The sequence below is a fragment of the Acromyrmex echinatior genome, chromosome 1 (genome assembly GCF_024713525.1).
Source record: "Acromyrmex echinatior isolate Ae372 chromosome 1, ASM2471352v2, whole genome shotgun sequence".
In the NCBI taxonomy this organism is placed as follows: domain Eukaryota; kingdom Metazoa; phylum Arthropoda; class Insecta; order Hymenoptera; family Formicidae; genus Acromyrmex; species Acromyrmex echinatior.
Genome location: NC_141852.1, coordinates 13,708,270 through 13,734,407, shown reverse-complemented (window position 1 = coordinate 13,734,407; position 26,138 = coordinate 13,708,270). Strand labels below are relative to the sequence as shown.

General features: G+C 32.0%; 1 long non-coding RNA gene across 4 annotated transcripts in view; it reads left to right on the top strand.

The window, feature by feature from the left end:
• The window catches only part of LOC147910986 (uncharacterized), a 486,594-nt gene that overhangs the window by 41,912 nt on the left and 418,544 nt on the right, over positions 1–26,138 (top strand). For all 4 annotated transcript variants that reach the window (XR_015544271.1, XR_015544267.1, XR_015544270.1 and 1 more), the window contains exon 2: positions 17,044–17,222. This is a non-coding gene — a long non-coding RNA (uncharacterized LOC147910986). The remainder of the gene's footprint in view (positions 1–17,043; positions 17,223–26,138) is intronic.

Sequence of the window (26,138 nt, the reverse complement as noted above, 5' to 3'; positions counted from 1 at the left end):
ACCTAATAATAAGTCTGGCCAAAGTGGATTAATTTTTTGATTGGTTGTCACTATTCATGATATATAATTCGTATATTTTTGAAAAATTAGAGAATGTGAGAGGACAAAGGCAGAAAGAAATAGATAGCTACTCTCTAAAAGTAAGTTAATGTATTATTACTGAGAAACAGTAAATATTCGCTTATATAAGTGTAGCACTGAAGTCAGTAATAATACATTGATTTTCACTTTTAAAGAGTATCTATTTGCTAATTTTCCGCTTTTGTCAAACTTTTATTATAGAATTTCTACGAATAATATTTATTTATATTTATAATAAACGTTTTGTGACAATGACGTTTTTAAAAAATTTGTTAAGATTGATTATGTTTTGAGCATTTAGCATTATTTTGAATATAGAGAACGAGAATAAGTATATTATATTTTTGGCACATTGTTTTTTGTATACAAAGAAAAATCTTGCACATGCATATAAAACAGCATTAAAAAAGAAATAATAATAATAATAATAATAAATAAAGCAGCATAATGTGCTGAAAATACTTACATTAAAATATTCTTTACATTAAAATATTCTTCATATTTTAATCACTAAATGTCCAAAATTCAACTAATCTTAGCATCTTTCTTTGAAATTAATATCATGTTTTACAAAATGTTTATTATAAATATGAATAAACATTTGTTAGTGACGTTTAGTTATTAACTGTGACACCTTAAAAAAAAGAGAAATTACACTGGACAAAATTTCCTTTTCTTATTTTAAGTTAATTTGATAGGATGTTTCGTATAGTATTTATTTGTGCTGATTTCACTCTGTTTATGCCTAATTTATGAGAAGGGCAGAATTTTTTAGTACATTTCATTAAAAAAATTTCTCTTTCTGTCTCTCTCTACTTTTTTCTGCCTAGGCATAAATAAATAATGCATAGGAAATAGCTACTGAATTTAATATTATTTTTTTGTTATGGACAGTTTCAAAGAAAAATTAATCATTTTAATTAAGAAAAAGATCCTATACACAACTTATTAGAAAATAAATACATAAGTTTTAAAAAGAAGTATTTCGATTACAAATAATTTGGAGCTAGCAGAATAAATTTTAACATTCTTTTTCAGAATCAGTATAAAAAACACTTAAGAATTAACTAAAATTATTCATTTAACAAGATCGTTGTCGCGACTAGTGTTATTGGACAACTCTGTCCAAATAGAATAATGACGGCGTCGTTTTTTCGTTGAGATACTTATATTTTGCTGCCACGCAATCTTGCGTGGCTGACAACGATTGCAAAAACGAGCAACGTTCAGTACCTAACAGACGAATAAGTCTGTTATACCTAGGTATAACAGACTTATCAATGGCGAAATCTTGCGTTTTATTCGGTGATTCGTACGTATTCGTAAATCCGATCTGGACGTAAAATCGAACATCGCATTCGAACTGGATCTATGCCGCTGCTACATAAACATGCAACTTATTAAATTATTCCTTGGAATATCTCGTCTTAATTATGTCATCTTCACGCGCCGACAACTAACTCCGATCACAATACAAGTCATAAGAGAGATTTTTACACAGCACTTAATGTACTCTGGTAGAAATATATGCAATTTTTTTAGACACTCAGTTACTATCTAATATTACTGTATTCTCATTAGTTGTGATAATACCGTATAGCATATAGGAAATAAACAAAAAATTGATAGAATTTTAATAGTTGAAGCAGTTTTCTTGGTAAAAATATGTACAATTTAAACACTTATCCAGCTATTGTCTAATATTTAATAGATATTATTAGTAAAATATTATACTTTATTTATTTAGTCCGGTTTTTATTCAGCAAATAGATTCAGATTTTATATGCAATCTTTTGTATGCAGTAAAATCTTTCGATGTAGATAAAATGTTATATTTAGATTAGAAGCCTAATAGTTTTACTTTTCATTGTCAGTTATTAGGTAGAGTTAATGTAACTGTCTAATAACTGCTCAAAATATGCATGAAATTTCTATCTGGGTACTCGCGATGTGTTTTACGGAAATTTGTTGCTGCTGGTAGGAAAAGAAAATAATATATAGAATAATTAGGGATTTGTTAGGGATGAAAATGAAAGTAAAAGTGGAAAATTAATGTCTTTTTTATTATTAGTTAGTATTATTAGTTAATTTCTAGTATGTGAAAGCTTTTAGAAATTAATTCTGTCGGACAATATAAAGTAATGTAAAACGAATATAGCATACATTAAATACATCACACATCTGTAATTTTTATGTTTTTTTATGGAGAATTACACACATCGAGGTTTTAAATTTTTATTTTATATTTTATAGTTTTCTGTCTTTCCATCTTTCCTATTATCTAACATAATCTACATACGTTAACGCTCTCTTTATACACGTTTTCCGCCGATATTTTTATCCATTCTGTCAAAAAATTTGTAGCGAAACGAACTTAGAGTATGAACTAACCGCGTTTTTCACGGAGTATGCTAAAGTTGTTAGATTCCAAATTGACAAAGCTCGCGGACCGATTCGATTATACTGAGTAATCCAGTTAGTAGTGCCATTTAAAATTTTATCTTTCTCCCGACCGAGTTGGCCGGTTGGCGATAATCGATATTAAAAAAACGACTGGAAGAAAAAAGCTGGAATTAACGTCACGGGAATAATCGATCATTTTACGAAAGGACGAACGCGGCCATAATAATTATCGTTATTATTAATGGATCGGAATAACTCGAAGCGATGTTGAATCGCGAAAAAGTCGGTTATTATCGGCTGAATATCGACAAAGAACGTTCTTCTTTCGCATTTGCATTCCTCGATTTTTTTTCTCAAAGGCTGTGCTCCACTAAAAAACAACTCATCAGAAAATTTTATGAATTTATATAGACCAGAAGATTATTGAAGATTTATTTACGATAGATCGAATAATTTTCTAGTGCAATGTTCTAAAATGAATATCAAAGGTTGCCATTTCTCTCTATCGGAACTTTTCTTCAAGAATTTCTAGCGGGAAAGAAAAAGAACCAAAAAGAACATGGAATCTTCTACTTTAATCTAATAACTTTCGTATTTCTATACGATATTGCAGGGTGGACATAAAATGTTCCACCAAAGTCTGTATTAGTATTTTGAGAATCACCACGGGAAGAGAATGGATGAGTTGAAACATTGATCTCGCTCCGATAGCCCGGACAGAAAATTGCGAAGCATCGCGGTATGGCCGGAAAAGTACGATCTGTTATTCTGTCGCGGAAGCACGAGGATCGAGACATAAAGGTCTCTGGTCGTAATTCCGGAAGGACCGCGATGTGGCCGCCGAAGGTGGAAGAACGGGAGGTTAAGAACGGAAGGAGGAGTAATCGAGGTTGATGTAGCGACGAGGAAGGTCCTTCAGGCTCTTGGTCCACGCGCGCCCTGTGTCCTGTAACTTTTGCTTCGTATAGGGTTCAAAGGTCACGTAGTAGCTACTTCAAGTATATCTTGAAAGCCGACTATGTGAGACAGAGAGGGAGAGAAAGGAAGAGAGAAAGATAAAATTCACCGCCTTGTAAAAAAATAAACTTTTGATCGTGACGCTCTTCCCGGCGTTGGAAAACGTTAGTCAGCAGCGTTCGCGAAGGAGAACCACTTATATCTTTTAAGTAGAAGGGCCATAATAAATGTCGCACAAACTCGTGGCGACCTGCAGCGATACATGCCCTTCTTCTGTTCATGCTGACATTTATTAAGCGCAACGAAACAAAATCGTTTTGTTCATCACACACAAGCTACGCTGAACTTTGCGACTTATTTTTAGTTAAGAATGTGTTATATCTTTTGTGTTGTGCAATATCTTTTAACAGAATGAAAAAATTATTGATTTTTCTAAATTGAAAAAATTAAATTTTAATAAATATTTGTTCGAATAGTTCCAACAATAAGTAAATATTTACTAAGTGTAAGCATATATTTATTTGATAAAAAATCATTAATTTGATTTAAAACTATCATTGTTTTGAATAAATTTATTTATTGTAAGTAAATGTTTACTTAGTATTATTATATTTAGTACTATTAAAGAAATATGTATTAAGATTTAGTTTTTGTTTCATTGTATATTGCATTTGAAAGTAATATAAAAAGTTTCAATTAATTAAAAATTATTTCAACAAAAAATAAATACATCGTTAAAAAATAATTAAGATAAAATGAGAAAATTTCCATTTAAACTATAAAATCATATTGTTGAATATTAAATATTGACTTTAGTAAATTGTTTTACATGTATATAAAATTTATCTCTATACGGAAAATATATAAAGGAAAATGTTAAAAAGAGGTCGATTTTTGCCCAAAAAATATAAGTAGAAGATAGTGTTTTATATTGATTTTGACTGGTTACGATAAAATTATTAAAAGGTTTGTAGCGTTTGGGAAACAAAATTGATCATGAATATGGTGTATTTATTTAAATTTCAATTCTTGACTCGCGCCAGAAAGTCGTTCCATATTTGAATTCTAACTGAGGTAATATTTTTCGCAATAAATTCTTTACAGTTTTTCTAATTTAATTTAGGGAGGATTATTAGCGTTTCAGACTAATTGTGTCGAAAGTCCGAAAGTTATCGGCGCGCAATCATATCTGAAATAAATTGATTTAATGAAGAATATATAATATTATTAAATATATAATGTATTATTATCGAAACATTTAACTTTGACCGCTAATGACGTTCTCTATCGTATTGATATATTCAATGTTCTTGTTTAATTTTCGAGGTATTCGCAAAACACCACGAACTTTTTAATAACTTTATCATATTCAGGAGATCAAAATCTAAAAAAAAAAAACTTCCTTTTTGGGAAGAAATTGATCTCTTTTTAATGTTCTCCTTTCCAATTTAAGTCACTTTTTTGCAGATATTGATACACTTGATGCATCCTTACAATCCACGATTAATCACGTCGAGATAATTTTTGCCGGTAAACACTAAATATTGACATGCTCTTCACGAGACAGCATTCGAATATTATTTTAAGAGAGTGATTACGTGCCGCAAGTAAATACATGAATTATAAATAGAGTGTACGTGTTGTTTTCCGTGTAGAGCAGTTAATTAATAAGCACGATTTATGGCGTGCATACGAATAAATTCGTAGCAATGTAATTTTCGCGTTGAATATATATATAGTCAATTGAAGTATGATGAAATATATCGAAGCTTTCAGAAGTTAACGACGAAATCGTAGAGGAAATTTATCAGAAGATATGCGAGCGTACCATGCCATTGGATACTATTTCAAGTACTGTTTTCTTTTTCCGGTTCCGACACCGACTTTGCGTGTGCTTAAAGTTCTCGTTCCTCCGCCTGGAAGAGATGACCTTCTGGAACGTAAGAGAATGAGGAAGAAGGTGGGTTAAGAAGGATACAGATACGAGGACGAACACTCGAGACCGCGGGATTACCGGATCCACAAAATTAATCGTCCATAGAATTAAAGGTCCTGCCGAGATGGGATTACCGTAATTGCCTACCGTTCCCGACAATATGCAAATACTCGCGATTGCTCCTTCTCCTTCTCCGCGCCCTTCCCTCGATCTCCATGTAAGCGCTAATTAAGCGCGTGTCTTACAGTCCATCTTTGGCGATGAATAAAGCGGGCGCGGCCGGAATTAACGTAAGAACTATTTTCGGATCCGCATGTCACGTTCAAGATTTGCCATGAATTACCGTCGACAAATCGCGACAAAATTTCGCACCACGACATCGCGATAGCGAGAACGATGCCGCCCCCCGACATTGGTGTGTCGTGCAATTGAATCGGGGTTGATTTATGTAGCGCTTGAATTACCCGTAGCGCTTGATTTACGCTACCATCAAGCTTCACTAATACAGTTCTGATTGACTGTCTCCGCTTATCTGTGATACTTTAGGAGTTAACTAATTTTGATTTCCCGTAATATTTCGTTCCTTCTCGGTGCTCTAACTAAATATTATAATATATGTATATGCGCGAGGATAATAAAATTAGTATGATTAATGTAATTCAATTCTTTGCGTAAGTAATGCTCGGCGAATAAGCGGGTGTTCGAAAGTTCTGATAATTTTGAGCATATTAATGCTTATTTTTTTCTGCAATCTATGAATAAATATGACCAAAGGATATATCATCATATTGTTAGATTAAAGAGATGATTATTTATTTAAATTATGAATATGGCTAATAACTGCGATGTATCCGAAATTTCTCCGCCATCAGAGTTTTTGGTAATAATTCTCTCGAAAATAGAATGGTATTTTTCCGTCCGTAAATGTGCGGCCCCATTTTGATAACACAGCAAGGAGGAACGTTTAGTCATACCGATAACGTTGCCATGCTGTTGCGAGAGAGTAAGTGTCCACACGTTAGTCATACGAAAATGGACTCTAACGGCTGTGGGAGCCAATTCCGCGAAGGACACGTCGGATGTGGTGAACGGGCGGGAAGAGTCGATGGTCTTGGCTGAAAGCTCTTACTGCAGACCGGAGTCTTTCAACCGATGTGCCGCAGACTGATGTACGAAAATTTTAGAGATGGTAAAAAAAAGCAAAATAAATTTAGAAATAAATAAAAAAGTGAGTAAGGCGCGAAGTAAAAAAATGTTTTAAAAATTGAATTTAAATTATATTATCTTTACTTTTATTTTAAGTAAAGCGATGTCATCGTCATCATCAATGCAATAAAATTACTTTTAAAATGATAATTGCAGAATTCTTTACTTTTTATTTCTGTTAGCGGTATCTGATCTAAAAATCTTATAGATTGAATGCTGAAGTATGTGCACCTAATGATATATCGAAAAATTTGATAAAAAGGTTAAAAAACGCTAAAAATTTATGTAGAATACTTTCCAACAAGAGATACAGATGACACAATGTAACATGCAATGTAACATAATGAATCATTATATCCTTATTACTTGCCAGGATGAAATGATTGCTGTGTTACACTGTGTCTCTTGTTGGAAATCATCAATAATAGCTCAGATCATTTTAGCAACATTGTAATATACCTGCAATATTGTAGTAACATTATAAACTTTATAGCAATGTTGCTGTAAGTTTTTGTAGTATATAGGAAATCACGCGTTTTTACTTCAAATGCGAGCAAGATAATATCTAGAGGACATCCCCTCTGAATGTCTTAAGGATGTTTCCAGGATATCTCTTGGATAAAGTGTACTGTATGAGTAAAGACAATCCATAAAGGATATAGATATATGTATGGTCTGTTACTCTCTCCGTTACACATGGTATAAATGAACAAAAAAAGCATCTGACCAACTATTGCCTATTACGTTGTCCTCATGTCTCTAATGGAAGCGCACAGTCTATTACATGTTATAAGCTTACATTGGATCGCATCCATGGATTTACGTGGCGATGTATTAGATACTCGAACGACGTCGATCCGGATTGTATTGGCGCACAGTGATCATAGTACCGACCGTTCGTTCCAAGTATCGCAGAAAGTAGGCAGCTTCGGCTATCGAGTCACTCGTGCGAAGGCTCGGGGGATGGATTTATCACGAAAACGCTTCGCTCGCAGTAATCATTTTTTTTCCGTTGTTGTTGCCGGCGATGAAACGCACGGTAGTGACGCACGTGACAGATTTATTGCGCGCGCGAAAGGAGAGCAGCGCACATAGCAGTTATTGGTGCGGACTGCGCGCGTCCGCGTGTGCGTATAATAATGGCGAACGTATTTTACAATTTATTCTGTTGTGGGATTTATGGTAATTTATTGGTAGGTTCGGTGCGTTATTTATTATTGTTTCATCTATTACGCATCTGTATGGGAAACGACGGCAATATTTCGATAACATATTAACGACGCAATTTTCTGTTTTAAAAAATTATAGTGCATCTGTCTCTCTCTCTCTCTCTCTCTCTCTCTCTCTCTCTCTCGGTGAGGCGGGATGTAGCGACAAAATGACATACGTTTTCACGTTGTTAAATTTATGTCAAATTATACTCGATTTTAATTATTTTTAATCATTTTTATAGGTCGTTACTGCGTCTAATCAATATATTGATTGTTCAATAAAACAAGGGAAATTTAAATAATTTAGTTAAAGAAATATGTATATTATTTTTAATTATTCCTGTATATAGGTCGCTACCGTTCCTATTCAATATTCCGTTAATTCAATAAAATACTAGAGTTAAATAATTTAATTCAAGTAACATATTAATTTGATTCCAATTTAGTTTATTATTTACTAAATACATACGTTACTATGAATATGTTATTGTTTATTTTGAAATTGAATAATTCAATCACGGGAATGGATTGATTTGCGATTGTTTTTTCTTTTCATAACATGTTTTATATAAAAACAATAGATTTTAATGAATTTGGAAGTTAAAATCAACAAAATGTTATTTTTAAGTTTAAAGGTTCGATCTTTTAATATTTAGCAAAGGAAGTTCACACTAATTCAATTCTTAGTATTCGTGCTACATTTTTCGTCGTAATGTTTCCATTTTCATAATTTTTGCCTTTTAAATGTACTTTCGCCTTTCACGCATTAAAATTAATAATTGAAAGTGACGTTGTAACGGCGGACGAAGTTGCGACTATCGGATGCTCGTGGCATCAGTTCGAAGTTACGATTCAATTTCTCGGCATTATATTCAATCTCTCATCGATGTACAAGACGCATCTCAGTGCGCTCAGGGAAATCGTAGACGCGAGTACGACGGAATTCGTCAAGCCAATCCATAATTAACGGTGCACACGGAATTCTCAGGGACAATGTGCGCGCTTGAAGGGTCGTGCGGCATAATGTATCCCGGACCTTTGATTTGAGTGCCAGAGGAAGATCAAGGCGAGAATCCCCAGGAAAGTCAACGCTGACGTTTCCGAGATGCACGCGCGTATTCTATGTAAATAGCAATCCAGTTTGCTCGAGGATCAGCAACTCTCAGATTTGGGAGCTTTGGTCGACGGAGGTTTCCGTCTTTGCACCTTCGCCCTTGATCCTTCCGGCTTAGACTCTCGGGCGTCTGCTACCTTATCGTATTCTCCTTTCTTTGTTCCTCTCCAGCCCATTCCCTGTAAGGAACACGTAGACACATGGAACTGGGTCCGCTGGAAAAGGTTATCGGTTTCTGCCGGTCGTCGAATGTCTTAATCCAGAAGGTTTTCTGCCTCGTGTTTTTTCGTTTTCCATTTTGTAGAGCGTTTTCTATGCGCTATAAATTTCAGAACTGAATTTTAAAATGAAAGTGTGGGATGAAATTGAAATTACATCGTCTAAAGATATAATTTGTGGAATGTGACAATTGTATTATACAATCCTAGAGAAAAAAAAAATTAAACGAATAATAAACATATATATCGCTCTTTTATTTCAAAAATAATACAACTTAAAAATTAAATTTTCCAGAGAAGGAAAAAGACTGTTTTTCAATTTGATAAAAAATTATTGATTAATCAAACAATATTAGCAAAAAGAATATATTAGCTTAACAGGATTAAATATTAGTTTTGTAATTTTTGTTTCACAACATATAAAAAAGCATTTTCTCAATTGTAATGAACATTCTTTTTAAAACCCTTTTTGAGTTGTGATGGATTAACTCATTTTTTATGCCTAGCTGGCCCTCTCACTTAATTAAATCTTAATGAATAAATTATATAATAATGTGTTCTTTATGCGCTCTTAAAATCCGCAAAAAAAATTTTTTCAATCATTTCGTTTAACTAAAAAAAAAATTGTTGTGGGGGGAGAGGACTGAGTAGGCTGTCAGTCAGACTCTCCAATTGTTAATAACAACTGATTTGGAAAATCAAATACACAGGATTTATGTGCTATTTATGCGCTTTCATATTTACATTGTTTCAATTTTTGCGCTGCATCCCTTAAGGGACTTCCCTCTTGGAGCAAACAGTCATATCCATCCTTTAGTCGGTTAAAATTGCAAAATTACTGCTATTTAACTATGCAAAAAGTATCTTCGATTTATGCGCTATACTATTTCCAAGCAATTTCGATTTTTGTGCTGCAAACCTCAAGGGACTTCCCTCTTGGAGCGAACTGTAATATTTGTATTTAAGTCATTAAAAATTGTGAAAATGCATGCTTCAACTGTGCAAAGTATATTTTTTATTTATGCAATATGTACTCCAAGCAATTACGTTATTAAAAGTATTTATTCATTTTTTGATGCATAGAAATGAAATATATTTGAATGGATATTTTCATTCATTTTTTCGAATATTACTTGTATTCATTGAACACTTTGAACCATTTTATGTTATGCATCATCATTTCTACCTTCTTTAAAACCCTTTTACTTTATCATCTCTGTGATTTTTTAATAGAAACGCAATTGCTTGGAATTCATAGCACATAAATCAAAAATATATTAGGTGTTGGAATTAATTCGTAGCGTTTTACAAGTGATGGGAAGTACTTTCATTAATGTATTTTTTAATGCTCATGTGAAATAAATAACATTCTTTCATTAAAAACGCTACGAATTAATTCCAACACCTAATATTTTGCATACACCCAGAGAAAGGTCTCTTCCATTTAAAGAAATGTTTTTTCGCTATACGGTTAAAGAAAAAATTTCTTGATTTGTGAACGTCATTTCTTTGATTTAAACATTAATTAAACATTTTTTAAATCAAATAAAATTTTTATAGCAAAGAAACATTTTTTTAAATCGAAGAAACCTTTCTCTGGGTGCAGTTAAAGTCTGTATTTTTACAATTCTTAATGATTAGATATGAATATTACTGTTTGCTCTAAGAGGAAAATCCCTTAAGGTTTGCAGCGCAAAAATCGAAATTGCTTGGAAATAATAGCGCATAAATCGAAGATACTTTTGGCATAGCGTAAGATAGCGTAAGATAGCGTAAGTTAGATAGCGTAATTTTGCAATTTTAATCGACTAAGGGATGAATATGACTGTTCCAAGAAGGAAGTGCCTTAAGGGTTGCATCGCAAAAATTAAGACTATGTGAAAATGCATGTGTAAATAGCGCATAAATTCTGGGTATTTGATTTCCTAAATCGATTGTTATTAATACGCTGAGGGGCTGACTGACATCCTACTCAGCCCTCTACAAAAAATTTTTTTTTAGCTAAACAAAATGAACGCAAAAATTTTTTTTGCGAATAAATTATATAATAATGCGCTATTTATGCGCTCTTAGAATCTGCAAAAAAAATTTTTATATAATTATTATATAATTTATTCATTAAGATTTGGTTAAGTGGGGGGCTAGACAGCTAGGCAGACGTTCGTTTTTGATAATTGTGATAGGGTAATGTTTATTTAATTAATTCATGGAGTAGTAACTAAAAAATCATGTTTTTGATTTGTTGCCATTTTTGATGAAAAGGTTATCGATATGTTAACTTAATTAATAATTTCTAGTTATAAATATTTATAGAGTTTGACCGAAACTTTTACTGAAACTGAAAACGAACATTCATTATGCATCAGTTTTGACTGAAATATAGCTTTTTTTCATAAATATTAATTTTTAATATATGTAATTATTGTTTCAATTAAATTATGATGTTTATGAAGAAGAAGTACTCTTATATTCTTTAGCCAAAATTGATATAACTGAAATTTTGGTTTTCGATTTCGGCTGAAATTTAATTTTTTCAATAAATTATGATATTTATGAAGAAAAAGTATGTAATATATGAGCATGTATCTATAGAAGTGACTTTTATAGGATTTCTATTTTTTAATTTTGGTTTCGATTTTAGTCGAAATTGACATGTAGCCTAATGTTTCGATTCAGTTTCGGTCGGACTCTAAATATTTAAGTAGACGACTCGAATAAAATTTACTCGATTTAATTTAAATAAAAAGCAATTGATATAGGACGAAATTGAGATCGGTCGGCTTTGATGTTTTGCCTGAGTGAGCGTGGCTGGACTTAATCGTTTTCGTATAGACATCTCTTTCAAGTTCCAAGAAGTCCTAAGAAAAGATTTGCACTGTCCGGGAGGTTGAGTGCGGTTGAGCGACGTCTCGTCGGTAGACTTTGCGGCGAAACACTTTCATTAGGATGAAAACTTAATTAGGATGTCAGAGTCGGAGAACTCTGCAACTTGCTTGCAACGAATCAATTTTGTTACAAAGTCAACCGAAGTGTCAACGACGAGAATCGATCAGTTTTACGATATCGCTCTTTTTTTAAACTATTTATAAAAATGGACTTGTTGTTTATAAGTGACTTAATATTCTCTGATGGATCACACATCGATATCTCTAAACATACAAAATTTGAATAAACAAGAGCTTTCTTAACTAATAAATTTTTTAACTCAGCTATTTAATTAACAATTTTATTATCTAATTTGTATTGTCATTAACGTTATTATTTTTTCAATTGAGTTAAATTTATTTAGCTCATATCAATAATAATGTAACAAAGCCAGTTATTATTAGGTCAAAATGAATATTAGTTTGTTTAAACAATTCTAATTATATTTGTCTGATTATATCATATTATAATTAACAAGTATAATTAGAATTATTTTAAAAAACAAATACCTATCCCTTTCTTTAATCCCTTTCTTTGACCTCTCTCTCTCTCTCTCTCTCTCTAATATCTTTTAATCATATTATTTTTTTAATTAAATCCGATAAATATTTTTTGGTCTTATTTCTTAATCTATGTATTTTTTTTTATAAGAACTTATAAAACCGGAATTAGGAGTGCACATAATGATGTGCCTTCTGTAGAAATACAGATAACGTTTACTGCCTTACTCGTATTCCGAATGTGGCTACGTCTCGCAATATAAAGCTAGAGTGAAACATCAAGTAGTGTGTTACGTCGGTGCGTAGCTCTAGGGGAAGAAGGATAAGTCGTGGTCCGCCTTGATTTCCCTGTAGGGCAGTACGGGCAACGGAAAGCTTTGTCGTTCCCTGTATATCAACGGGGGTTGGCTTCTCCTTGTCGGACCTTTTAAATTTGTGCGACATCAGCCAGGAAGGATGAGTCGCGCGCGCGCGCGCGAGAAAGTGGACGCAACATAAAATGATGTTTGCGGTCGTTAAAAATTCGAGAGATGAAAATTTCATTTTGAGAGAACGAATTATCCAAGTGACGAAAAATTATAAAATTTCTGCCGTAAAAGAGAACACTTTCAAATGATCACGTTGATAATGCATTTCTTTTTTCGCTGCCACCTTTCAGCCATCTATAGAGAATGCCGTAAATTCAGATATTACATTCGCAAGTTAAGAGCGTCTCGAAGTGCATGTTTTGAATTCAGAATGTATGCAGAATATATGAGTTGGTAGATACCATTGAGACTTGAGATCTTTCAGTGCCGTAAATCTGTCCGCGGTAACGGTCGCGGGATAATACCGGCTCCGCGATATCTGCTTCCTCTCTTTCTTTCCTTTCTTTTTCTCTTAGGAAAGGGAAGAGTTACCTCGCGCGCATCATCCGTGTTTGAGAAAATGCACCGCGGGGAAAATGATGTATTTTGAAGGCCCGCGGAGCGCCGCGAGAAGATGACTATTAATTTGTCTAATCCATCTTTGCGTACTAACTATACGTACCTGCATCTCGGATAGTAATAGATTCAAGAGAAGTGCCGCGCTCGGACGGATGATCGATGGGTGGAAAACTTATGAACAATAGAGGTTCAAGGCCGTAAACTTCGTCCAGATGGAGGGCTATGTGTTAAAGGGCATAAAAAATGGGGGTGGATATATGTACTGGTGGTATATATACTAGACAAGATTCATGATAAATTATGATCAATATATAAATCTGCTGGAGAAAAAAAACAAACGTCTAACGTCTAAAAAAAATTTTTCTTTATTTAGAATCCGACGGATAAAAATAATGTCTGTGGATTATAAAGTGCTCTTTCTCTTAGCTATTTATTTATAATTCAACCTGCTGTCGCATTTTATAGCAATTTTATAACGATACATATGTGTCATGAATGATCTCGTGTAACTCAAACATTATTTTTTGTTTTGTTTCTCTCTTCCACATTATTATAAATTTTTTTCCACGAAGTGATACAGTATTGCTATTTTTTTACGCTCTCGAATTCACATAAAACGCGAGTGGATCGTTGAGATATAATGAGTAACGCCCGATGCACTTTTTATTTAATGCAAAATATGCAACTTTTTAAATGGCAATTTTTTGCGAAGCTCAGTGGTTATAAAGTTCAATTTGTCTCTAGATTTATTTATATTTGATATGGATATTTTATTTTATATTATTCAACGATACGCGCAAATATTTGGTTTCATCGGTGTTACCCGATATAGGAACATATGTAATAGAGAAATGATATCGCGATTAATCGCGAACGGATTGCGCATTGCGGGAGAAATGGCGTAAAAAATATAAAAAAAGAGTAAAAAATATGACGAAGCATCGCGGAAATATCGCATGTCCAGCATTTCTAACACATGAAAGCTTTTAACTATATCTCCATTCTCGAATCTCCAGTCAAATATATTCGACACGGCGGCAAACCGTAAGCGTGCGAAAGCAAGTATCCTTCCAACGAGGAAGCATATCGCATTCTGCCTTTTTATCTTTTCGCAAACTTGATATTCTACGTCGTTCTCAACAAGTTTCCCTCGCGATTTCATCTATCTGTGCAGAAGACAATGTTTAAGCATTTTGTCGATATAAAATGGAATAGGATCAAACGGAATGGGACGCAATTGGAAGATACAAATAAAAATTCGAAACGTCCTTTTGCAATTTTCGATAGTGTATATCGTGAAATTTAAAATGTTTATTTGAAAACGTTTCTCTATTTGTAGTTTTATGAGAGATACAGTTCACATATATAAGATCTTTGAATCTTATTATGAGTAGTTTAAGGGAGTCATCCCAGTTTTTTATCTAAACGATTTTTGGGATGTTTTATAACCTAATTGAAATCACTATTAACAGCATAGTGGACATTATTAATTGTTTTCTGATTTATTTTGACATTAGAAACATTACAGATTTAAAAATTAAAAAGGGAAATAGGAACTAAATAAATACTAAACAAAATAAGCACGTTACGCTCTAAATTTCTTGAAGTAAAATTTCACTCCAAGAGAGCGAAAATACAGCCATTTTTGGAGTGAAAATGATTGTATTTTACTACTCTCTTAGAATGAGATCTCCATAAAATGTAGAGATTATGACAAAATTTATAAAATATACAAATTTTAATTTTTATATTTTACAATAAAGTTTTTTTATTGCAGGTTTCGATAAAATTACATATTAAAATATAGTAAAGAATAGTTATTAAAAAAGAAAAATATATTCATAAGAAACAGAAATCAATATTTATTTTACAACAATTCAACATTTTTTTGCCGAGTATGAAAATATCTTAGGTAATTATTTTTAATTTATTTTTAATTAATTTTTGACTCTGTATAATATTCAACTTTAAAGTAAAAAATCTTAACATAAGTACAATGGGTATGAAGAATGTTCATAGAGAGGAAAGATTTTTATAAAAAAGTCTTATTTGTAAAAAATAAACATTAATTAGAAACTTATTAATAATAAATTTATTAATAATAATTAACAATAGATGAATACAATAGAGAGAGAAAGAGAGAAAGAGAGGGGGAGAGGAGAGAAGGAGGGAGAGAGAGTGTTGCATATAAAATATCGAAGTTGGGCAATAGTATCTGTAAATATCGTTCTCTTTCGAGAAACTATTTTTAAAATAAAAACTTAAAAATAGTCGATTAATTATACTTTACTTAAAAAAAATAATTAAATCAATCTTTTTCAATGTAATCTTTTTCATTAAATTAATTCAATCTTTTTCAATGTAATAAAAAGCTCACTAAATTATTTATTGTTTAAATCGCAAGAATAATTACAAAGTTGATTATTATCATTTTTTCCCAACATTTTATGTTTTAAGAGATGTAAGATTGTGTAAAAATGAAATGAAAATAAAATTAAGTTGTTTATTGCAATGATTCAATCTCTTGATTTATCAATCCCAGCTTTAGCTTATCGAAATTGTACGATTTCAATTCTCACTTTATACGAGAAATTTAGACAAAAGATAATAATAATGAATATAATAATAATAAATATCAATTCACATAAATACTTTCTCGATTGGAAGGTAAATAATTCACAATAACTTACTTACCGTTTGGATTGAAGTCACACTATCATTCACTGTGATACGCGCACAGGAGTCATATAAGCTGAAAGACTGAAGTAAATGGATAGCTGCTGCCTGTCCGTTGTTTAAATTCATAATACGTCAACGAAATATTTTCTGCGTAATATAACGCGTGTCAAGCATTTCCTAACAGCTGTTGATGTGAACAATTTGGTGCTTGTGTATAACACGTTGTTTTTCGTTCACGAAACGTTCCTGCCTTATCATTTGCACAGTAACGGTTGAACGAGCTGGTTAGTTGCCCGAAATACTCTTCGTTCTACCACCGTTTTATGTTTCGAAACGCAATCGAGACTATTCCTTACGAATGAATGGGAAACATTAGCTTATACGGTTAATTAACTTCTTCGATTAGTGACTATTTATGAGAGTAAGTACATGGCATGTTTACTTAAGGATTACAGGGATGGAAAATTATCTTTATTCCGATGTGATAATTTAATTTAATTTAATTTAATTTAATTTATTGCGTATGAGAACACACAGTTTTACATAAAGATTATATGAAAATAAAAATGTGAATGAAAATGCAAATGGTGAGATGTTACGATTGCTGTTAATGTCTTAGGTATAAAATGTGAGAGAAAGAAAAGAAAAAGAGATAAAAAAATATTGAAAAGAAACAAATGAACAGTAATTATTTTTCTGACACTTACATTGGAATATATTTCTCGTATAGTACTTTGAAAACTTCGCGGATCGAAATGCAATTTATCGCTCTTGTGAGATTAAGATTAAGATAATGATCATCGAATTGAATAATTCGATTGATATATTATCTGTAATATTATATATTATCCATTTGCTAATAAATTTTATAATAATGTATTTTGCAGGATTCTACATTGCGTATATTAACGTCCCAACTGTTTGCAAAGTGTTGTGTGATCGTTGTAACTTGATAATTAGTGCAAGCACGTTATAATCAATTGGGTTTTCGCAAGTGTTGAGTGCAACGAAGAAACCTGAGAGGAGCAGGCCTAGGAGGCATCGGGCGTCTACACAGCAACATGAGGTAATTAATGTATTAATTAAACATTGTTACTTGCGATATTGTACTTATTTTATTTTTACGAGTTTATTTGATCTAATTAAAAAGAGAAGAGTTTTATTTATATTTTAGAATTTTATATAAGATATTTTAAAAAAGGAAAAATTTTTAAAAATTATTAATAATATTACAATTAATTATATCTTTTTAAAGAGTAGGGGCAAGTAAAAAATTAAATATTACGTATGATATTAATTAAAAAATATAGTAATTATTAAGTCTATTGTAACTTGAATACATTTCAATTTTATAATTTTACAGGTCAGTAGTTTGTAATGTAGTTTAAAACTCCGCTGCTGTCATATCGGTGAGTCACGAATTAATTAAAATATTAAAATCTATATTTTCTACTGTATTAAATTAGAAATAAATTTGATATGGTAAATTGATCTAATAAGAAAATATTTCTATTTATATTTCATGCTTGTCGGCTTATATATAAACGAATTAACAGTAAAGAGAAAAAAGAATTGATATTAAAATCTGGTGGCGAGGGAGGTTGGTTCATTAGTTATCGGATAAAATTTTATTCCAAATTTAAAAATTATAGCTTGATTTAATTAATAAAATTCAAGATCTCAAATTTAACCAACATCTGACATCACCAATTTTTGGTAAAAGGTGAACTGTCTTAAAAATTGTTTATATATTTTTTCGTGACAATTATTGTCAAAATGAAATTAAAAGATTTATTTTTAGTTAACAATCGCGAAAATGTGGTTATTATGCTTTGCTAGTCCATCTATAATATATCGGCAAAACTGCGACTTCTAATTTTCTGCGATTTTTAATTACAATTAATCTTCAAAATATATTGTTAAGATATTGTTGTATACAATTCTTGCGGGATACACCTTTGCAAAGGTTATCGATATCACTTTTGAAAATATAAGTGCTTTTTAGAATTATTTTTACACCTTATTAAATAAATGAAATCTTTAGAAGAAAATAAGTCGAGTATAAGAGATAACGATAAGTTGAGTCGCCTCGATAAAGCGCGTGTAACAGATACAAATTATCTCCGGGAAATAAAGGACGTCGGCTTGCGGCGAAGCATATTTTCCGTCTGATAAATTACAGAGGCGCCGCGCGGCGACTATAGAACTTTAACCCGACCAACGTGATCCTCATTTTTATCACGAGGCCTGCCACTGTTATTAGGAGCCCCCGCGTTATCGCGTGCGCGGTTATTACGCTCATGATTTAAGACGCGGTCGGGCGCGAAGAAGAACGAGAACAAGAGAAGGCAACGCGAGAGAGAATGCAGTTCGAATGTCTTGATTCGATAATTGAAAGATCAATCCAAGACATGCTGTTCCCGGCAGCCGCGAAATAATCGCCGGGGCGCAGCAACCGGGTCTCTATGAGGAAGATTTTAATTCCGCTATACAGGGGTAGGCGCTTCCTATTCCTGCACCCCGCGAAGCTGTTTCATATTCATGGCGCAGGTTGCGCTGCTCTGTTAATTCCATCGTCGCGATGATACTGCGTCGCGAGGCGCCGTGCCGTGGAGGGTGCACACGATGCCTCGGAAATATGTGCCACAAATCATAAACCACCTTCGCTCGCGGGAAATTGAATCGAAGGCGCGGAAGCGGCGCGGCGTTCACGGTTTGCTTGAACCCGGCCTGGTCGATCGATAAATCTCGACTGGAAAGAGATACGCTCTTCCGGCATGGATCGTTATGCGCTTGTCTTTTGTGCACCCTGTGTAGTTAGCTTTTGATTTAGGGGTCTTTGATATAAGCTGGATTTTCCCTAGGATTTATATCGCACGGAAATAACGAATGGACATATAAATTTCTGAACGATTATCGTTGTTATGTTATATGGTTCGATTTTTATTTCAAACGGGACATGTATTATCTGTTTGAGAAAATTTAAACGTTTGATTCTTTATTCATTTAAGCGGGATATGCTCGCTAAATGCGAGTCGGACGAGTTAAGAATTACTTGCAGAAAACGTCCTCTGTTTGCCTGTCCAGCCTTCTCCGACTACTTCGCAAACTTGAAAACAGAAGCAGCTTAAGTAAGCGAGAAAATGCGCTGCCGACTTAACGCCAAAATGTTTAAGGTTGATTTTCACGCGGATGCATCTTGACACATCCGTGATTCGCGGCGCTCGTCAGCTACATTTTCTCGACGAATATAAGGTCTAGAGTAAACCGACTCCCGCTCTCGTCACAGAAGTTTCCTCGAGCTCTGCTGAAAACTTTACGCGGCATAATATTTTATTTTAACCCCGTCCGTTTACGTTTCGCAATAACAGCGAGCTAAAACTGTCAAATTCAAAAAGAACTTAGATAGGATTGTATTTTTATAACTAGAAAATAACTTCTTTAAAAACTAATTAAATCGACGCATTTGAGAATTCCTTTCTAATCTTAATTTTTTTCTAATTCAGAATTAAAGAGACTCTTTTAGTAATCTGTCACCGATTTTTGCTCGCATACGAAAAAAATCATTGTTTTAACTGACGAATTATGTTTCCGGAGAACGTTTCTTTCGCTTTGTAGGTATTATCGAGGACTGATGCAACGGGAATAATCGCGATCAATGGTGCACAATTCAACGTATCGGATATTTCGAGGGAGATCGCTTCGGCTTCGCAGTGTGAAAAATCTACTTGTTCCCGAAGCGTGGATTATTTTAAGCTTCTCGTCGCGTAGTCGCGTATATATACGCGACGGACTCGCTCGGGAATACAAGAAATACGTATTTCCACGTTACCCACTGTTCTCTTTTCTCCATTTTTCAACGGGATCCATCGGAATATTTCAGAAAAAAATTCTATCGGTACGCACAGGTCGGTCTCCATGAGTTCTCGTTGAAAATTTCTAACCGTTCCGATAGTTTTCGATAGTTTCAAATGCATTTGGAAGCTTTGATATCACATTCACGAGCCTTCTCGCTGAAATAATGAACAAATCTTTAATTGCATCATAATATTATATTTAGAATAAAAAAACATTTTATGTTAACTCACAATCCTTATTAAAATTTTTGTGTTGAAATTTAACATAAGTATTAATTTAACATAATGTCATTATGCTATTTGAATAGTGTTGTGTTGAATTGATATTTAACATCTTTTTATAATATTAAAACACAACTTGAGTAAATAAAAAAACAAAAACAGAAAAAGTATAATTTTTATTTGTAAATTCTAAAATAAATGAATAAAGGATACATAAAAATAGACATTTATATTATATTAATTTAATTTATTATAAATATTAATTTTACCAGGGAAATATGTTTTCACAATTTGTTTCCAAATTGTGTCAAAGTGTTACATTTTTTGTATTAATTGTTTTACGTAACGTTTATATTACATTTTAATATATTCATTTTGTGATAAATTAATACAAAAATTTGGATAGGCCGCTTGAGACACGTGAAATTTATTTAATTTAACAAAAATTTCCTAACTATGTAGAGTCAAATTTTTTAAAAATTTATTATGTTACCGTTGGAAAATTTGTATTAAAAACATATTTTATATATCTCAAACGTACATCCAAATTTTTATATTAATTTAACACAAGATATTAGATAGAAATATTTAAAAAATTAATTAAAAAATATAACAAATTGATATAATTTGAAAGCAAATTGTAAAAGCATATTTCTTTACTAAAAATAACATTTAATTAAATAAGTATATTATATTGACATGTATATTTTATTCATTTATTTTACAATTTACATTTCAAAATTACATTGTTTTTATATTATTTGTACATTTACTCATAATTATATTATTTTAACATTGAGAATATATAAAATACATTACATTATGTTAAATTAACACTCGGATATATTAAAAGTTCAATAGAAAAATTTTAACAAAACTCGATTTTAACATAAACACATAAAATGTTCACGGTACAGAATTTAGACAGAAAAAACTTCTCAGAACGTTATGAAATCGTTTTTTGTATTTTACGTAGACTGTATTTAAAACTTCTGCATTTTGTCAGTTATTCGCCTTGGCGTTTCAAGGGATATTATCAATGTTACTTGGGAACACCAAGTAACATTGACCGGCGAGAAACGCCGCGTCGGATATACTCTCCTCCTCTAAACTTCTTCGGACAGAATTCCAAAGGAAAGTCGACTCAAATGGCGAAAGAAAAAGAAAAAAGAAGACTAGCTTTAAAGAGTAAGATGCGGCCGGCCGCTTCGTCGATCTACAAAGTTTTTTCACGGAATTAGTCGAAGTGAATGAATTCAGAAACTGCGTTGCATTTCGGAAAGTTTCCATTTATACGGCGACCTGACTATTTGCTTCATATTTCTTATCGGCATTAGTTTGCGAGCATGGAAGAATATGTCTTAAATAGGAGAAAAGAAAAAAGAATAGATATATCATGAAAGTGGAACAATAAAAGTGAAAGATCGTAGGTGGAAAACCGTGGCTTCGCCGAAACTTCGATAATGCAATTAGATCTATCCCTCGAAGAGACGTAGCCGTAAAGTTAGTACTTGCGATAAAATAGATCAATTTGTTTCATTTCGATTATTTCCTCCTTGTATCCTCTGTGAGCGCGTATCCCATTTACTCGCGCCGTTAAGTTTACTTTACGTTAATTACCTCTGCAAAATACACTCGGGAGAGACTTTCATTGGAGACTTTGACATTCGAGCGAAACCGTCGTGCATCCTGTAGATGCATTCCGATGTAGAATGGATTAAAGACCTTATAACAAAGTCTAGCCACGAGCTTTTGTTAAAATCCTATGAAAGAGAAAGGTGTGTACCTATATGTATACTTTTTTGCTGTATTCCTACTATCTTACTTTAATTTATCATAGATCCATCTTTATTATTGATGACATAAGTGTTTCTTTATGAATAAATCTTTTTTAAATTATCTTAATGTGCAGCAAGTTTAGTATGCTGACGCGGCGTAGGATTTTAAAATATTTATTTTTATAAACCGGATTTTTATGCTTAATGTTGTTGGATCAGTATTGTTCAGGATTTGTAATTCTGAACATTGAATTGATGTGTATCAGATGTTTTTAAATTTTAAGCCAGTATATTAAACTTGAGACATTAATTTAAAAGAGATAGTATCTATCTTATCTAAGATAAAGGTAGAGATAATACATAAGAGCTGAAGCTTATTTTTATTACCTTCTTCTGTTACTTTTTTTTTAATATTTACATTAAAAGAAGGAAGTACAACATTAAAGTACTTTTATGTTTAGAATTTAAATCTAAAGAATTATACTTTTACTTTTTATCTATACATCAAATAGATTTTTCTCAAGTATAATATATCTTGCTATCATCGACGCCAGTGACTTGGACAACAGATATATAGTATGTATGTACATACAAACGCAGAAATCGTTTGTCAAATAGAACATTTGAATAACTCTTATTTTTGAAAAATATAGATTTATATTTTAAATAAAAATATGAATATAAAAATATTATCTTATATTTACCTATTGTAGATAAAATGATTATAATTTCATCTTTTATCTAGATAAATTTAATATAAAATCATTTTTATTTTATCTCTGCGTTTATATGTATTTATTTTGTCAATTTATTTTATCTTTATTTAGATAATTTTAAGTTATCTAAGCAGAACACTAGTGGTTAGACTCTGTTATAATAGGGTCTCTGGGACGAAAACGTAAGCAGGTGATTTCGGTACTCGCCTTGACGAGGGTATTCGAGCTTTCGTCCACGTCGTAAGCTGTATGTACTGAGCTGTATGTACGTGAGGCAAAATTCTGTTTACGGACGTGTTATCGAAGCCTCCGCTAGTGTCGAACTCAGAAATGATAATCGCTCGAGTTACGAGCTGCGCTTATATGAGCGTCAAAACGTCGTGTCGCGTGCAAGCTGTTACGGCCGCGACACATGAGAACTCGACGAGTGATAGATTATGGCTTTATAACGGTCGATACGATTTCGCTCATTTACGAGAGACGTTGTCTATTAGAGTCGCGGCACGACACTACCACTAATATCGCCATCAAATGCATTTTTAAATATGCATGCCTGCACGTCGCAGCTACCTACCACCTGTCGCGTCGAATTTCTCTTTCACGGGCGCATCTGCAGTCTGTCTTCCAGAATTTCGTTCTTGATACGTCATGACGTTATTATTTGCGGAAACAATTGCGCATATGGATACCCTGTCAGCGTTAAGTGATGTACGCAGCGACTCTGTAATTTAGCACGCAAAAGAGCTAGAATAATTAATTCTCTGTTGAGAATAATTAAGTCTCTGTTGAGAGGAAATTTGATGTTTGTGACTATAGTTGCATTGTGAAATAATTATGGTTAGGAGCATTATAAAAATGTTGTTTCTAACCATAATTATTTTACAATGCATCATTGTTACTATTACAATGTTAGTAATAATAAATATTATTTTTATTCAAGATGTTATCTACGATCATAAAATTATCTTTTATTTTTTTTCTTTTATTATACACTGAGGATGATTCAATAGAAGTTTGTTATGATTTTATACTTTATATCATTGTAATTGTCATCATTTTATAATTTATATTATTTTTACAATTTATATAACTTTCTTTCGAATTTAGTTTTATTACTTAACCATCATTAAAACCTAACTTGGCTGAGAGAACCTTTTTATTACTAATTTAAATTTACGTAATCCATTGAGTCTTTGTTTCTACATTAATTTGATAATAATTCTATATATAAAAAATACAGTTATCCCCTAAAAACTATAAATTATAGTCAGTTTCGGGGCTAACTATATATTTTTTGTAGAGAACTATAAATATGGTAATTATAACAATAATAACTGCATTAATAATAACTGCATTAATAACTGCAGTAATATGACACGTTTTGTATAAAAATTAAAAAAAATTTTTGACAATAAAGTGTCTTTTTTGTAAAAGGAATCTACTCTCATTTATGAAAAAAGGAATCGGAGATTAATACTGCACAAGAGGTTTCGAGTTACCGTGAACTACATCATATCGCACGTTACACATCCAGGGTTAATGGCTTTATTTCAAAACTATTAAACTTAAATTGACCAAAATACATTATGCGCATATGAGACCTTGAATGGAACACGTATGAGTCGTATTTCTTTCATTTTCAGACACAAAGAGGTTGCGACAATACTTAACATAATATCTGTCTAGTTTATTATAATACTTTTTCTTATTACGACTTCAAAGAGATGAAACATAACAAAAGAAATCTAACAAGAAACTTTTGTTTTTATAACTTAAGGAGAATCTTTAGTCTTTTTACATAATATAAGGATTTGATCAAATATTGAGAATAAGTTTATAATTAATATGTATATATATATATATAATAGGCATTCTTGAATTTTTTCAGATTTTTTGACCGTATAGTTTTCTTTAATAAGTTTTTAAAATAACTTAAATTTTTATGAGAAGGACTGTTTTAAGTAATTTATAATAAAAAAAATATAAGAATTTTAAAGAGATATATGGATATAAAAGAATAGAATTTAAAGATCATTTTGAAATTAAACAAATGAAGTTTTACCTTATTGAGGATCATGACACAAAAAAAACTTAAGACAGTAAGACGTAAACAGTAAGAAAATCAACATGTTGGATTCGTTACTGCTTACATTATGATTTTACGGACTTTACTATGATTGGTCAATTTACTTACTGCTTAAGTTTTTTGTGTGCCACGGCCCTTGGTGTAAGAGTATGAAATGATTATCAATTTTCTTTAAATATGACGTCACTATGAAAATGTGGCAACTTCGTGAAATGAATGAAAACATGGCAGCGTCATTGTCATCAAAATTATCAATATCTAAATTAAATTTAAATAATTATTATATATAAACAACTTTTCTTTAATATTTTTCCTATAAATATTTATTTTTATTATAAAGAAAACATTTAATAACATATTTTTACTGTTTAAATTTTATTCATTATTTATTTTTTAAATGTGTGGCATGATATTTTGCATTCCTTGTGCTCTTATGTTAAAGTAAGAAAAATCACATAACTCTCTTCCACTTTTTTAAGCTGGAGAATTTTCTTAATAAAGAGAATAAAATAAAATTTAAGATAATAAAATTTTAAAATTTTGTTATAAAACATTATATCAAAGTAATTGTTATTGACATACATAAATTATTATTTCATTTGTTATAACCGAAAGCGACGATAAATCTTATTCTTGTAGAATTTACGCCGGTGGTATTATTTAAATGACGTCGTTGCGTAAAGCCCACAATGCTAATTTACATCGCCGCCACTTCCGCTTCCGCTCTCGGCCCGGTGTTTAGTAGACGGATTGCGCGGATACGCGACTTCACCATCGGTCGTTGCGTATAAATGTGGCAGATCGTTAATCACGTTAATCCGTGTCGACGCGATTTTTTTCCTATTGTCGGCTTATCGCAACGGTTGCGTCGACTTTCCGCGACATAAAGTTAGTCTCTGCTTATTCTGCTTGGTAATTTTGTGGCTCGCGACAGGATAATAGTAGATAAATGCTACAAAATGCCTAATGAAATTTTGAGCAATTATTAATTTTGATAATATTGGAGTACATTTTATAATCACGGAGTGCTTTGCATTCAATATGTAAAATCATATTTATCTTTATTGTTGCTATCGAGTGTATATTTTTTTGTTATTATTTTAGTAGTTTAGAAAAATATTATATTATGCTAAAAATAGATTACTATGAAGAAATATATTTTATTTATCATTATTACTTTGATTTAGCAGTGTCTGCATATGGAAGCAACACATTATCTTAATTGTTTCAATTCCCCCTCTTCCTCCAATTTGAAAATCGTATTACTTCGATGTGAAGTGAAGACTCAGACTGTGCAGGCGTATAAATCTGTGATCGTGAGAC